Genomic DNA, 12,252 nt, shown 5'->3' with positions numbered 1-12,252 from the left:
AGGACTAGGGCCAACATGTAATACTTTACTTCCTTGGTAATGATGGAATTCATTAACCAAGAAACCACTGTTTCTGAAAAAACATACTTCTAATATATTAAAACACTCTGCCAATTCTCTAACGCTCCCTCCTCAATATTCTGTTGCAGAAAATGTCAAGTCACCTAACTTCAGCTCTGCTTGTCTTTTATTTGCTCTGGCCGACCACTGTGCTCTCCTCATCCCTTCGAGAGAGAAGCATGCTGACATATGTGAGTATAAAGTGAGAAGCTGAATCTAAAGGTACATCTATGACAATAGCATCAGTAGGAGATGTTTGGCCCACAGTCCCAAACTTCTGATAGTGGAAGACTCTGTCTCAACTATAATATTAATTCCAGTGAGATTCAGGTCAGAGCTCTGCTTCTCAACCTTTAATGTGCATATGAGTCACTTGGCGACCTTGTGAAAATGCAGATTCCAATTTAATAGATCTGGGATGGGGCCTAAGATTCTGCATTGCTGCAAGTTCAGCTCTTGAACCAGGCTAGCGAAGCAGAACACTTTTGATTTTAAATATGAGCCCTAAGTGTTGTGGGTTCTAGACAAAATTGATATTCGTAGATTTCCATGCAGAGGAACCGAATGCAGAGAGAAGGACTCACCACTCACATTCTCGTGCTGAGTGAACCCACTCAAAATTCTAGGAGTTCTGGAATTCTAGAATTGAATCTAGGATTCCAGGGGTACTAAACTCTTCATTCTGAAGAGTGCTGGACTTGTTATAGTCCAGCCTGAAATTATTGTACCGTTTCTAAAGTCCTATGGAATTGTCAGACGAGGCAGCTTGGATGGATGGGGAAAGCAGAGTGTCTGCAGTGAGAAGCTCTGAGTTTGAGCCAGCGTTGCCTCTGCTTGGCTCCATGAGCTTGAACAAGTCACATATCCTCTTTCAGGTTCCATTTCCCTGTGTATAAATTGACAATCATAGTAAAATACAACTTCATAGGGATGCTTTGGTACCAAACATGAGAATATATATGAAAGTGTTTTGTGAATGCCAAGTGCTATGCAAATATTAGTTGAAGAACTTGTAAGCTAGAAATGATGATTTACACTCATATCAGAACACTTGTGTTGTCTGAGATCCTTTTGTTGTTCGCTTATTAGCAGCGAACATTCTGACCAAAATACAGGTATTTCATTGTTTCCCCTGGGCGTCATTTACATGTAGTCATTGGTTATAATTCTATAGCTAAAAAAGTGCCATTATTTTTTCCCTTAAAACATCACTATGACCATTCCTACCCTGATATATTTCAAGGAGAGGCAGCGATGAGTAGCATGTATATGAGAGTTGGTCTAGGCCTCTGCTTGGAAAACCTGATTTGTGTTCTGTGGCCATTGTGGACAGTATCCTGTTACCCACAACTTCTGAGAATTGCTTAATCAGCACAGAGGTATGCTTGATCTGAGGAGAACATGCCATCTTCATCATCTAGGGAAGAAGTCGGCCTGCATGCAGCTTGCATTTTAATTGATTTCTTGATGAACATTAACTTTACTAAATTTTAGACAAAATGCCCTATGGCATCTGTCAGTGATAAGTGACAGGAAAGACATAAAAAGTTTAGTGAACACTTAGGAATTCTTTATCAGCAGGCATTTATTGAATGCCCCTTGGATGAGAATAATAATGCTTACGTTTATAACTTGCAAGTCATTTCTACAAATTCTATTTATGCCACACAATTTTCATTGAGTCTGTTCTCTTTTCTGATATAAAAACCTGTCTTTGTGGGGCTTCGATCCGTCATTATACATGCTACAGATGGCAGCACAATTTCCATTTCAGAGAGACAATTTTTGAGGGAGGAAGTCAAGAAGGAGGGAGGAAGGGAAAGAAGGAGGGAGGAAGGAAGGAAAGAGAAAGTAAGTACATGTGTTGTTTTGTTTTTCCAGAAAACTCACTCTGAGTTAATGCCCAAGAAGAGAGGAAATGGTTTTGAACCACTAAATATATCAGATATTGTGCCAGGCTTTTTGGAGTTGATATCTCACTTAATTTGTCAGAATGCACATCTTTGCAGGAACTAAAAAGCTTCATAGCTGCTTTGGCGTGTGTTTAGTTTGATTTAGGCCCACTTTCTGCTTTTCTTTCTAGACTCTCTGATTTTTTTTCAACCTTAGCTATATCTTTTCATGCCTATGATTCTCTTCTATAGTTAAAATACTCTGAGGATTTGTCATTAAAGTTTGTTATATGAAGCATTCAAGGTCTTTCTTTTGAGACAGTGCTTTGAACAAGGTAGATGGCACTCTGTGGACAGCTTATTTAGAGGGTCTTCCCATTGCTGAGGAGGCCCCACCTGGGACGATCAGACTCATCATCTCGCCACACAGACTCGTCGGTTGACCACATGGCGCCCAGTGCGGCTGCGTTGGCTACAGGTGGCTTCTGCTGTGCTGCTCTGGCTCAGAGCCCTGTGGTGGTTTCATTCATTGGAAGACTAGTTCAGAATAAGTAGAGAAAGACCAGTAGAAATTTCTAGAAGTTCTAGATTAAAGGATATTTAGAGAAAACTGAACTTTTATTTTTTCAGAAATATATGGGACGTATTGTATCTCATCTGACTAGTAAATATGCATCTATTCATGAAGAAGTTAGAAAGAAATAATGAAATGAAACAATCTGCTATTAACTGGTTAATAAACAGAACTTTTCTAAATGTTTGATGCTTGTTTTCAACCATTTATATGTAATATAATTTGTGTTTAATCACACCCAAAGCCTTGCCAAGTAGTAGTCCCACAGGAATTACTCTAATGAATACATAAGCATCTCTTGTATTGAGCATATTAATTGCTTATATGCAAATGCTTTTAAGTACTAGAACAGTTTGACTTAAGAAGGATAAACATTATCTCTGTAATCTTGTATATGATATTCATTTGCTCAGCAAACCCTTTTCTGATGGATTGTATAAAAGCAAACTTTATAATCAACTGAATGCAAATTATCCTGAGCTTGGAAAAACAAATTAGTGAGGTTTTATGATCTTAGATTCCAGACCTCTCCGCCATCTGATTCAGTATGGGACAAAAATGTAGCATTAAGTTGGTATGAATGACTCAGTTTTACACTGACTTTTAGTCTTTATTTTTCTTGTACTACTTTTTAAATGAATCCCTTGGTAATTTTGGAAAATAGAATTTGCATTAGAATTCTGGAATTGGACATCAAGCAGCTCAGTTTACCCATACGAATGGCAGCACCTTCAGCCTCTTGACATTATTTACATCAACAGATCTTCTAGTACCTTTGTTGTCCAAAGAGGTGCTTGATACTTCTCTAGTATCTCAAGATATCACCCATCTATTTTAAGTATTAATTCTTAAGCATGAAAAAGTAGAATCACAATAGCTCAGAGTTGGCAGGACCTTTAAGATTAGCTTGTAAAAACCACTACTTGATACACAAATCATAATTTCCAGAACATCATTTGTTTGTAAAGTTTTCCTAGTTCAATGAGAGCCAGGAAAATATTCATGCACCTCAATTCATCATAACCACACACTTATACACACATAGCAATCAGATGATAAAACCATTTTTTGTTAGGCCCAAGTAAATATATTATAATTGATTTGAACCACACACACGTATGTCCCTATACGTGAGAAATGGGACTTTAATTCTGATCACAGGGTCATCAGTTGATGCAAGAGAAGGAGGGAAAGAGGTTCTTTCAGGACCCATCTGAAAATTTTCAAGAATCTGTCTAAAACTCTCCCAGTCAGATTCTGCTTTCTGTTTATTCATATCTACAGATATGTGACTGTCTGGATTCTAGATTTGAGCAAAATTTCCTATGGCTATATTTGCCACGGATATATCTTAATTCCAGGGAAGTTTAGCTTATTAGAATGTTTCCTGAAGTGTGTTCTGCATAATACCTCTTAAACAAAATATTTATAAGTAGGCCTTGCAATCTTTTTTCAAGTAAATTAAGGGAATTTTGGGTACATTTATTCATTCATTGTACAAATATTTATTACCTACTGTATGGTGGACACAATGCAAGATGCTGTAGATATAATGATGGGAAAAATGGACATGATAGCTGCCTCATGCTGCTTGTGTTTCAGTAAGGAAAACAGACATTAGTTGCTATGGCCTGAATGTTTGTGTCCCCCCAAATCCTATGTTGAAATCCTAATGCCCAGTGTGATAGTTTTATAAGGTAGGGCCTTTAGAAGGTGATTAATCATGAAGGTGGAACCTCTAGAATGGGAATAGTATTCTTATAAAAGAGACTCCATGGAGATCCCTAGACCCTTCCACCATGTAAGGACACAGCGAGAAGACACTGGCTATAACAGGGAAGAGGGTCCTCACTGAGCATGCTGATGCCTTGATCTTGGACTTCCAGCCTCCAGAACTGTGAGAAATAAATTTATGTTGTTTATAAGCCATTCAGTCTATTTTGTTATAGTAGCCCAAATGGATGGACATTAATCAATTAATTACACAAATATGTCATATATAACTGGGATAATTGTAATGAATAAGAAGTATAGGACATTATGGTAGACTGTTCTCTTGTATAGTTTTAGAGTGTTTGGAGGCTAGAGAAGACTTCCCAGGAGAAGGAAGTCAGAGCAATGCAGGAATGGAGCAGTGTGTCCAAAGAGCTTGAGAAAAACAGAAATGTGATGTTTGAGGAATTTGAAGATCATTGTAGCGGAAGCACACACAGGGAGGCTGGTGAGGTCAGCTGAGACCAGAATGAACAAAGTATCCATGATTGTTTCAAAGACCATTTTTGGAGGAGAGTGACACAGTCAGACTTTCATCTTTAAAGTAACACTTTGGTTGCAGCGTGGAGATTAGAGTACATGTGGGTGGTATGGACTGAATTGTGACCACCCCCACATTTATATGTTGAAGCCCTAACCCCTAACGTGACTGTATTTGGACACAGGACCTATAAGGGGGTAGTAAAGGTTTAGTGAGGTCATAAGGGTGGGGCCCTAATCTGATAGGGCTGATGTCTTTACCAGAAGAGGGAAGAGGCGCCAGAGCTTTCTCTTTCTCTCAGCATGTACATGAGAAGAGGCCCTGTGAGGTCATGGTGAGAAGGTAGCCATTTGCAAGCCAGGAAGAGGGGTCTCACCAGAAACCAGATTTGCTGGCATCTTGATCATGGACTTCTAGGCTCCAGAACTGTGAGGAAATAAATTTCTGTTAAGCCCCTGGTCTGTGGTGTTTTGTTGCACAGCCCAAGCTGATGATACAGGTGGAAGAATAGACTTGGGAGTAGTGGATAGGGGGCCACGGCAGTAGTTCAGATAAGAGATGATGTAGCATGTACTACAGTGGGAATGGCAGAAGTTGGGAAAAATGTACAGAAGGGAGAGGCTTTGTGTATGTAGACTTATCAGGATTTGATGTTGGATTGTATGTATAAGATGAGAGGGAGAATGGGATCAAGCTTTCTGTCTTGCCACACTAAGTGAATGACTTCACACTTTAGGAGGCAGCTGAGAAAGATCAGGTTTGGGGCAGTAACTGACAAGTCCAGTTTTTGACACATGAAGGTTTAGGTGCCTTTGAATATGTCAGAGGCACATGGGAGTGAAGCTTAGAGAGAAATTAATGCTTAACAGATTCTGTTACTGCATGACTTCTTAGAACTTCTAATATATTTAAATATGTTGATGTGAACTGTGACTCTCCCAGACAGTGTTATGGTACCTCGCATGTTTCCAAACTTGGACCTCTTTCCTGAATGGAGAAAAGCACAGGACTAGTATTCTGTAGAATATATTTGGTAATTGCTGGTCTATCAGCACATGTTTAATCATTTACCTTCCCTGTTGCTTGATATGAGTAACTTTTGATTTTATTTAATATAACATACTTTGGATATATGATGGTCAATGTACATGCAAGTTGTGGGAATGAGACAGAGAAGGATTCGAGATGGGAAATTCACAGTTTCTCAGAGGTCCTCAGTGAGCATTGCCAATGTCCTTTAGAGTGCCTGGCAAGAGCTGAGGCCAAATTCTACATCCGGAGCTGGAACACCCACTGCCTTCCAGGCCACTCTTGGATACTATATTCAGATGGAGTGAATGAGAAACACCCCTGTCCTGAAGTCCTTTCTTCCCTACACAAGTTGTTGACTCTCTCTCAGGGTTATACCACCCCTGAGGGTGAATCCTATCTTGAAAACTTAGAATATGTCTCCGTTGGGTTGGTCTACACCAAGCTTTCAAAGTTATTACCTGGAAGCTCAAGTCAACTGAGTATTAGTGGGTTAGAATTTGGATGAGTAGGGTCACATAAATTATAACAAAGCCTCCTTAGTATTTTCAGCATATGTAATATCATACTGTATGCAACATTCTACAACTGGCTTTTCCATTCAACATATATTCTGGAAATTTATTCATCTAACTACATGAAAATATTCCTGTTTTTTAAACTATTGTATAATATTCTGTAGTACAAATATATTAAAATATATTTAGTCATTCAACTATATTCAGCTAGATTTTAAAAACCCCACTATGTGCTGAGTAGTATTAGTAGGAGACACAGGAAGAGGAAGGTCAGACACAAGAACTGAATGATTCTGCCTGCTCTTTGCCTAAAAGATTAGATGGACTATGAAAAGTTTAATTTATTCATATTAGTGACCTTCTCTTTCTATTTATTTTGAGAAATAAATGACTGGCTATACAAATATCTAGAAAAAATCTGTTCCAAATTTTATTCCTGATGTCAAATCCTCCATGACACTTTTCCTGTTGTTCCAAAAAATATGATCTCTCATTTTTTTAATGCTTCCTCTCTACTCCAGTGAAATTACTTGGAACTGTGTATTCTTTTTTTTCTCCCAGTTAGACTTGCTCACAGAGGCTCTATAGATGTTTTTGGTTTGCATTTTGAATTAAACTAGATTACTTATTAAATTCTGGTTATTAGGTAACCAGCATGTTGTTGAGCTTCATTTGTACCATTATACTTTGGAGGGACAATTTTTTTCAAATGATGAGTTGGGAAGTTATAATGATTTAAACACTTCCAGAAGTAGATGTGTTTGTTATTCGTGCTTCCTAATGCCCCTTTCCACCTTATTCTGCCATTGTCTGCATGAAGTACAGCGGCAGAGTAATTGCTAAATAGTTGAGGATCTTGAACTCAATTTACCAATTGCTGCAAAGTGGAAAAAAGAAATTATGTAAGCCATCGTTTCCATTATGAAATATTCATAGAAATGAGGTTCAATCTGTGTTACAATAAAATGTTAATAACACTTTTAAGAAGACAATTAAAAAACATGTTTACTCTTAGGATAACTAAATTCAAATGTATTCCTCAATTTGGCAAAAAAGGGTAGTTTGGGGTAATTTAAGGGGAGTTGTCAGGTAGATCCTTACTTTTCTCCAGGAAAACTTTCCACTGCTCTGGAGTTTCCATACGGATAATTGTAATTTCCAGGATCTCCCAGTGGTAAAATAAGACAATTGGAGGTCTATTTAGATATGTGCTTATACCTTCCTACCAAAATGTGTTTAATAGCGATTTAAATCACCTTCACTTAGCGTGGCTCAAATCTGCTATCTAAGATTCTTTTCTGTCCAAGAGAAGATCATAGCAAGGAATAATAACATTAGTCAGAGTATAGGAACTCCCAGGAGGAGACAGAAGTAGAAAGTCAAAGTATCTGCCCAAAATTAATAAGCTATAATAGGATGCGTGGAGTCTCTCTTCCATTTTTTCATACTCATTCACTTACTGACTGTAAGCAGCTGTGGAAAATGTCAATCCCCTGTTACTTTACATGGCAAGTTTACCATCAGCCGAAAGCATTGGCCTATGAACTCTTTGCTTTCATCAGTTTCACCGTTGGCATCACTGACTGTCCTGGGTGGGAACGCTACTGAGCTGCTCTTCTGAAATGCCGAAGATATTATTGATTGGAACTCTTGCATTTCATGACAATAATAAGTTCCTGGACAGGACATCTGGGCTCTGGCTTGTCTGTCCACATTACAGGGAGAAGGGAAACTCTCTATGTTGTATGTGCATTTTTAGCTTCCTAAGGCAGAATTCTAGAATCAGCAGCCATGTTGTTCGAATTGCTAGTGTGATAGCCTCTAATTATACACCATGCACTGATAATACAATGGTCACCATGACTTGGGGTGTAAATCATCAGTAGGAAGCAATGCTAGTATTATGTTGAAGCCAGAGGAAAGAGGAGAAGGCTGTAGCATGTACAGAGTAGGCTTGAGGTTATAAGAACCCAGGTTCTTCTGAGTGTTAATCTACCATGTTCTGAGCTTCTTGAATTCAGTCTCCTTTTATTATGACAATCTTTCATAAATTACAGGCAAACGGATGACAGGCAGTGTGCTCCCACTCTTTTGCATAAAACTACTGGTACTGAATTCTGGGTGTTTCGGTCACACTGTGTGTGTTCATGGCTGTTGCTCTTGCTGGTGATTGCAGCAACTGTTCAGATAATTGCAGTTATCATCTCTATATGATTCCTTCTATGATTAAGAAAATTAATATGTGAAAGTAATTCTGGAGAGAACTGTCTTTAGATTTTATTAGCAATTTTCAACACACAGTTATGCAAATTTAGGACTTCATAAATGTCACTTAATGCTAATGATTTGCAGCTTGGTGAGAAGGTTCTAGCTTTTTAGATAGACTACAAGAATATAAAGAATTTTACATTTGTGGGAAATACAGTGTCAGTGAAGTACGTAATTGGGAGGCTGATCTTTTCTGAGAGACAAAGTTAAAAGTTTTTGCTTCTCTTTGCTTAAGAAGGATATTAGCATCCTCTCATTCCTTCCCCAAGCCTTTCTCAAGTTGGAGACGCCATCTGTGTCACGTGCCTTGGGGTGAGAAAGCAGTGTAGAAGAGTTTCAGCTTTTTGTTATCCCGGTGATATGAAACACCAATTTTCTGGGATAAACTATAAGTTCAGAGAAAATAGAATTTCCCAGCATGTCAATTTTGGACATTCTGTGAATGTCCAGCAAGGAACGCTGTGAATTGCTTCTGTCAGTATGATTGGCATAAGCTCTTAAAACTGTTGACAGCTTGCAATTCTTTTTACTGACTTTCAAGCAAATTATTGACATTATCATGTACTAACTTTCATATTAATGCAATAAACAGAATAAATCATCAAATACAAAGTTTCAAATAAAATCCTGTACTTAAAAATTAAACCTGATATTTATATTTATTGTCATTCAATGACAATTTGATTGTATCAGGGTATTACACTTGAATTCAGTTTTAAACAAGTTTTAAAGGATGAGGTGACCCTGGATTGTCCACATACTTGAACTGGATTGGGCTAACACTGTGTTATTAATTAATCCCTCTGGATAAATTGTATCTGATTTATGCTTTTACTCTGTGGCAGGTGTGTTTTGAATTATGTTGTAAACTGTGCCTTACCGGATTGTTTCTATGCCTTAGCTAGTTGTATTCCTATATACTGAAAAATTGTTTGTATTCTAATAAGGTTAACCTGATTTATCATACTTTTGTAAGCCAAGATCTCACATGGTAACACTTATAAATTATAGTGTTTAAAGCTGAATTCCACCTCTTGATTAAAGGCTTATTTAGTCTACTAAAATGAGGTTTGGTTTAAATTCCAATTAACCTTTTGCTTCCTCTGTGCTATTTAAGTGCATGGTATTATTGTACCTTGATAATAGAGTGCAACTTTATCCTTTAATTCTTCATTGAAACCAACTATATTTATTAAGATAGTCTGAATCTCTTAACTCCAGCTATACTACTGGGATGACTAAACTAATCATTGTAAAATAAAATAAATGATTCCATTTACAGAATTCTTAAACCTTATTTCCTTATAATATTTTTAGAAATGTGAATAAGATTTTTCATAATAAATGTGAATATGAGTCACAGTTTTGCAAACTTGGATGAGCTTCATGTGAATCTAGCTTTGGTCAACACCACCTATTCTGAAATATTTAATAGTACCTTGCATTCAGTTTAATTCAACAAATTAGGCCTTGTAGTATAAAATTGAACAGCATTCCCTGACTTTGAAGAACTCACTTTCTAGTAGGGAAGACAAGCACGTGAATAGTTACCATATTATGAGATGTCTTCTGATGGAGTGGTATATAGGAAGAGGGGCACAATACAGAGAATGGAGCATCTGATGTGGCACCACAAGGGAAAACTTCCCGGGAGAGGTGGGGCATTTGAATTAGGTCTAAGTAAGAATAAATCAAGTGCATAGTAGGACAGGGGATGAAATTCCACGGTGAAAGTGTAGCATAAACAAAGGCACAGAGCAATGAAAGTGTATTGGGGATTTGGAAAGTCTGAGCAGTCACGAGTAAATGTTTCATGGAATGTGTGTATGGGGAAGGGGAGATGGAGTCGCAAGCTGGAAATGGGTGGGGCAGGAGATTAGGATGGAAAAGTTTAGATAGCTACACGGTATTCTGATGCAGGCTAAAATGCTCAAATGTTTTACTTTACATTATTTTTAGAAGTGTTAAATAATGTGCACAAAGACCTCTTACTCCATCTCTGACCTTTGCAGTGTCAGCCATTCCCTAACCTACCTGGGGATAGGATGAAGGTCAAGTTTGTGGATGCTGTGAGAGATGGGAGGGAAGTCCAGATTGGATACAGTTTAGGGATGATGATTTTCATATTTAGCTGCCTTCCCTAGACATCTTGAACTACAAAATAGTCAACGATGAGTCAGCACAATTGCCGTAACTTCACTCCTTTTCTAATAGGGCTCAAAGATGAACCCATGCACTGTGACTAAGACCCTCCTTCACCAAAGACTTTTCCCTACTCAGCCCTCAACTAAGGCCCCACATCTAGAGACTTCCTTGACTCCACAAAGAGAGGTTAAGAGAAAGTTCCAGACACTCAACCCTCCCTACCTCTAAACTCAGATCATCCCCAACACAATTCACCTTGCATCCACCAGGACAAATCCTATGCTTTCTATCCATGATTTGTCATTCTTTAGCTTCAGTATTCTCGTAAGTCTTTGCATAACCTTGCGTTCCCTTTTCGCACCTATCTCCAGCTCCTGAAATATTTTCATTGACTTTCTAGAAATCATTGTCTAGCATTAGCGCATATTCCATGTGTGACCACTCTCTTATCAAAACATTTAAACAGATTTGCTCTAATGGAAGCCTGTTCCTTCATACCCTATCCCTCGGCCCTTAAGATACTATTCCTTAGCTCTTTCAACTATTGATAGTTTTTCTCTCACAGATCTCATACCCTTGGTATGTTGTGTTTTCGTTTATTTCATAATACTTTCTAATTTCCATTTTGATTCCTTCTTTGAACCTTGGGTTATTTAGAAGTTATTCAATTTCCAAGTTTTAGGAAATTTCTAGATATCTTTGCATTGTTGATTTCTAATTTAATTCTATTGTGATCAGAGAACATACTTCATATAAACCTAATTCTTAAGTTTATTGAGTCCTAATTTATGGCCTAGAACATGGCCTACTCTGGTAAGTAGACCATGTACACTTGAAAAGAATGTGTATTCTGCTGTTGTACAGTAGAATGTTCTCTAAATTAAATTAGGTCAAATTGATAGTGTTATTGAAGTCTACTATATCTTTACTGATTTTGAGTGTCCTTGTTCTATGAATAATTAGAGGGGTATTGAATTCTCGCACTGTAATTGGGGGTAGACAAATTATGTGGATTTGTCTCTTTTCCCTCACAATTCTATTAGTATTTGCTTTACACATTTTGAGGCTTTGTTATTAGGGCACAAAAATTTAGAATTTTTAGGTCCTATTGTTAAATTGACCCATTTATCCTTATGAAATGAACTTCTTTATCTCAGGTGATAGTCTATGCTTTGAAATCTAGTTTGTCTGATATCAGTATAGCCATTCCTGCTTTCTTTTGATTAGTGTTTGTGTGGAATCTCTTTTTCTATCGTTTTACTTTCAAGTTATTTGTTTCTTTATATTTAAGGTATGTTTCTTGCAGGCAGCATATAGTTGGGTCTGGCTTTCTCATCTAATCTGAAAATATCTGCTTTGTGTTAGGATGTTTTGATCATTTACATTTAATGTGAAATACACGCTCACAGTATGCTACACCTGTAGTCTTCTCTTATGTTTGATGACAACTCCATTTTTCTTTTTCCAGGCCAAAACAAAGACATAAGAAATCTTGGAGTTATACTTGATTCT

The 12,252-nt window shown here is 37.5% G+C and overlaps 1 long non-coding RNA gene across 1 annotated transcript in view; it reads left to right on the top strand.

The window, feature by feature from the left end:
* Window positions 1–12,252, top strand: part of LOC139045224 (uncharacterized) — a 277,468-nt gene that overhangs the window by 118,728 nt on the left and 146,488 nt on the right. The window contains exon 4 of the long non-coding RNA XR_011503153.1: window positions 150–251. This is a non-coding gene — a long non-coding RNA (uncharacterized lncRNA). The remainder of the gene's footprint in view (window positions 1–149; window positions 252–12,252) is intronic.

This window comes from Equus asinus, chromosome 5, assembly GCF_041296235.1.
Source record: "Equus asinus isolate D_3611 breed Donkey chromosome 5, EquAss-T2T_v2, whole genome shotgun sequence".
Taxonomy (NCBI): Eukaryota; Metazoa; Chordata; class Mammalia; order Perissodactyla; family Equidae; genus Equus; species Equus asinus.
The sequence above is the reverse complement of the archived record's forward strand: the minus strand, read 5'-3'. Positions and strand labels throughout refer to the sequence as shown.